At 33.1% G+C, this 4939-nt stretch overlaps 1 long non-coding RNA gene across 1 annotated transcript; it reads left to right on the top strand.

Moving 5' to 3' along the window:
- Positions 1-288: 288 nt before the first annotated feature.
- LOC107879645 lies at positions 289-4424 on the top strand. Its single transcript, XR_001677039.2, has 3 exons — positions 289-370; positions 891-954; positions 3915-4424. It is a non-coding gene; the product is annotated as an uncharacterized LOC107879645 (long non-coding RNA).
- Positions 4425-4939: the final 515 nt, after the last annotated feature.

Genomic DNA, 4939 nt, shown 5'->3' on the forward strand with positions numbered 1-4939 from the left:
GACATTGTTTATTTAATAAAGAATTAATTTTGTTTGAATTTAAAATATGGCTACGTATTTATAACAATTATTCGCGTTAAATAGTTCTCCCACTAGAGAATTAGTATGGACACTCCCAATGGATTTGGGTTGTGAAATGGAGATTAGTGCAAAATATTTTATATGCTATTATTATAAATGGACAACTTAATGGTTTTTCCATAATTCTAGGAGAGTAAAGCAATGGGATCCTCTTTCTCTTGTACTATTTATTTTGTCTGCTAAAGTATTGGCCAGGGTATCCTCTTTCTCTTGCATTGTTTATTTTGTATATTGTAGTATTGTCTAGAGCGTTAAATTTGCTATTTGATAATGAGGAAGTATGTATAAGGTATTAAGAGTTTGATGTTTCCTTGAGTGGATCGGGTTACATTATTGTTATTACATTTGGATCCTTGTGTGATCTATTTTACTTGATGATATATTTGGGAATTATGTTCTATCTGATTTACTTGGTGATTTATTTGGGATCCTTGTATGGTCCAATTTACTTGGTGATATATTGGAATCCTTGTGTGGCCTGGATTGTTGATAGTTTACTTGAATCGGGCAAATACTTGTTGTATAATAATAATGTGTTTTGAAAAGGTAAAAACTTATGTGTTTGGAAATTATTACAGTTGGATCAAATTAGGTATCAATTGTTAAAACGGGTTATGTTATTTGATTGACTTGATAAGAGAACTTGGATATTATGGTAAAAAAACTTGGTTGAATATTTGCTTGTTAGGTGACTTGGTTGCTTCTTGTTTACGATTGTTTTTCATATTTTTAAGCTTGGCCTATGGTCCAACCATTATATAGTGTTTTTGTTGATGCTACCCTGTGCTCTTCTTTTTTGTTGAGTATAGAGCATATTTCAACAGTTTCTACGAGACCTCATTTGAAGACCACAATATGATTCCTAATCCAAGGGTGAGCATAATTTTTCTAATAACCATGGATCCTTCCTACATTATGTTCTTTTCCATTTGTTTCAATCATAGACAGGTTAGTTCATTGTTAGTTTATGGGTTGTAACTATGGATATTATATTAGTGAATGTTTTGGCATTATGATCTTCAGTTTTGAGAGTCATTTTAGGCTTTTCAATATATTTTTTCATTATTTTTAGAACTATTTAGACATTGGTTAATAATAAAGTATTGGTTTTCTTCGCATTTAAAATATTGCCAAGTGTTGTTAGTGATTATTTGGTTTAATGGTTCTCCCACCAGAGGGTTAGTATAGGTGCCACTCATGATAAATTTGGGTTGTAAAATGGAGATTAGTGGATAATAATTTATATTATATTCTTATAAATAGACAAATTAATAGTTTTTCCATACTTTTAGGAGAGCAAAGCAAGGGGATCCTCTTTCTTTTGCACTATTTATTTTGTTTGATGAAGTACTGGCTAAGGGATCCTTTTTCTCTTGCATAATTTATTTTTTCTATTAAAGTATTGGCTAGAGCATTGAATTCACTATTTGACAATAGGAATTTAAGAGTTCTTATAACACCCCATATTTTTACCTCTGAAAAATCCCTGAGTTTTGAGCTTACTGCTCAGACCACGACTTACCTTACGAGTCGTAAGGTGTCCATATAGGTTGTATGACCCAAATCATAGCTCGACTAGTAAGGTTTGTCTAGGTTACTGCCCTGACCATAACTTGTACCTTAAAAGTCATGAAGACTCCATATAAACTGTATAGTGAAAATTGTAGCCTCAATAGTATGTGGGGCCCTTGATTCTATCTTGACAATGACTAAGACCTAATAAGTCGTATACAATCCGTATGGTATGTGTCATAAGGTAAGTAGTGGGAAGGCCCCATGATTCTACCTAGGATATGACTCATGGTGATGAATTTTAATATGTTATCACGAGTCATAAGGTGACCTGTGGTCACAAGCGACTATTCTTTAGATTTTTATTAAGGGCACTTTGGAAATTTCCCTCTTTCCCCACTTAGGACCCACGACCATAAAGCACCTTGGTTAACCTATTTCTATCCTTTATCAATCAAATACAACTCTTAAACACTCTCGAATCCCTAAGTCAAGAACTCCTAGGATTTCAAAGAGATTGGCAATTAGAGCTTCCAAGGGTGATTTCTCTCCGTAATTCTTGATATCTCAGGCATATTACTCTTCCCCAAATCTTATTTTATTAAAGCATGTGCTTTCAATTGTTATTCAAGTGGTTTTGAATGTTGTCTTTGGAATGTGGGTTAAGGTTTTTAATGATTATTATCTTAAATGATGTTCCCATGGTTTACATATAAATTTTCATGCTTTAATGATGGTTTTGAATGTGTAGGGTGCATGTTCATGGTAAATAAACTAGGGGGTCGTGGATTATCCCAATAATTTAGATTTTAATAATTGAATTGGTGATAACCTCAACCTAAACTCGTGAAATTGGCTTTGAATACAAGTATATGTACATTGAACTACCTTTGGAACTATTGCATAGAATAAAAGGCTAAAGAACCAAATTTTATTTAACAAACAAAGAGGGTCGTGATATTCTCCCATGCTAATTTAATGAACAAATGGGGTTGAGGCATTCCCCCATGTTAATGGAATTGAAATGGCATTATTATAAGTTTGCAAGTGTAGTTGGTATGATGATAACAATAGTGTATTCCTGACATGTATCATTGGTTCAATGAATGATAATGTATGAAACTGGTTTTAAATGGTCTTAAAAGGGGTTGTGTATCTAGGCGTGAAAGTGGAGGTCTCGAAGACCAATACTAGAAACAGTGTTTACCAACGCAGGGGTCTACATGAATGAGTGCTAGAGTCACCCTTGCTTTATGACTGGGTATTTGGATCACCCTTATTAATTGATCAGGTGTCCGTTTCACCATTGATATATGACTAGGTATTCGAGTCACCCTTAGTGCATATGCACATATGATATTCTCTGGTTCATGCAGCTAACACGCATTGGGGCCCTTTCAGTGGGGGGGCTGAGCCCATATAGCCCATGGGTGCCATTTTATAATGATTAAGGTACACAGTCCAGGCTAATATTTTAAAGTTCATTCTAATCCTTGTTCCCTATTCCATCATGTTATAAATATATATTTGTATATGGATATGGTTGTGCGCATTGGCTTGGAATGATTTTGAACTATTATTTCATGGCATTACTTTATCCCCTTTCCTGAATTACTTTCTAGCGCTCACCATCCTAGGATGTTGTATCCCTATGTTTATCATAAGATTGTTGATGTTGTTATACAGAAAAGTTATGGGTAAAGCATTTCCTATGTTTATTTTGTGGCAAATATGGAAGATAAGAAATACTATACTATTAATTATTGAGGAAGATGACATATTTTGGAGTGGAAATGAAAATTAACAAAAACTTATATCATTTGGCTCGAAACAATTGTACATGGTTGAGCAATTTTCCTACAAATTGGCCACTAATGGTGAACTTCTCTGAGGAATATACTCGAAGGATAGGGTGAAAAGTGGTATTTTGGAGACCACAAACTTTTGAAGCATACAAATGCAATTCAAATGGAGCAGTCAAAGGGAACCCAAACCCTAGTTCTAGTGTTTTCCTGCATTAGGAATGAGAGGGAAATTTGATATATGTAGAAGCAATAAGAGTTGATGATTGTACTAATTTGTTCAGGTTGTAGCACTAATATTATATCTTATTGCATTAATCAAAATTTTCTTCCTCTAACATCCATCTCTTATAGTGAAGAAAATAATATATGGGGTATGGAAAGTTCCTTGGTGCATTTCTATGGATTTAAGGAAAATTAAATTTCTAATGGCTAATATAGAGGTGGTGGTGGAGCAATTTCTCACAGAATGCAGCAAGCTAGATGATTTTTTTTCTAACCGTGTTTTCTCTGTTGTAGGTACACAAAGAACAATATCTACATCAATGCAGGACATACCAACGAAGGCAAAACTTATTATTAGCATAGATAGAATCAGGTGCCAAATCTCATAATCAAAAAAATCCAAAATAGAGATTTCAATATCGATGGATAACAATACAAACCAAGAAAAAGCATACGGATAAGAGAAGAAACAATCACACAAGCAGCAAAATAAAGGGAAACAAATATATTTACAGGAGCTACAACTATAGATATAACAAAAAAAAGTGAGATTTATAGATGATTGGTAGGATCATTCACATTTTTTTCTTGAATCTTGTACAGTGGTATTAGCTTTCAAGGTTAATTTGCTAAGAAACAAGGAAGAGGAAAAATTAAACAACCAAGTAGTCTAAACAATTAACAATAGAAAATTGGTCTTTAAAGAGGTTATTTGACATACCATAGAAGATCCTCTATTTTGTAGTATAGCATGGCCAAATCTCAATTTGTAGAAAAGAGGAGATACAATGGTGTATTCGTATATTGCAAAGGTTTTATAAGTGATTTCAAGAAATATCAATAACTATGATTTTATTGACCAAATTTGTTCACATAGAGTTGGAGAAATCTTAACTAAGTCGATTTTTATGGCATTCATAAGAGACTTTAAATGTCCTAGGTGAAAATAGCTCAAGCTCGATGAAATGCAGATTTGGGGTTGAGAATATAAATTAGTTAGTGTAGATTTAATCTTCACCAAACTTATCTAATCAATTTAGAACGACTATGAAGTTTGATGGCAGCTACAGTGAAAATATTAATGTTGAAGAGCTAAATCTCATTTGAGCTCTTCTAGACTCTTCAATGTTTTTGAGATTTTTATTATCTTTTATTTTATTTTTGTTTGCCTTTTGTTTTAGAAGCTTTGGAACTTGAAATTCTATTCACGCTTTGTACTCTTTGGTTCTTGTATTAAAATGTCCCGCGTGGCCAACTTTAATTTTAAAAAAAGGTTTAAGCACTTTTAAAGTGTTTAGGTGAAATGAAAAAGCGTTTAA

Source organism: Capsicum annuum, chromosome 8 (assembly GCF_002878395.1).
Source record: "Capsicum annuum cultivar UCD-10X-F1 chromosome 8, UCD10Xv1.1, whole genome shotgun sequence".
Classification (NCBI taxonomy): Eukaryota; Viridiplantae; Streptophyta; class Magnoliopsida; order Solanales; family Solanaceae; genus Capsicum; species Capsicum annuum.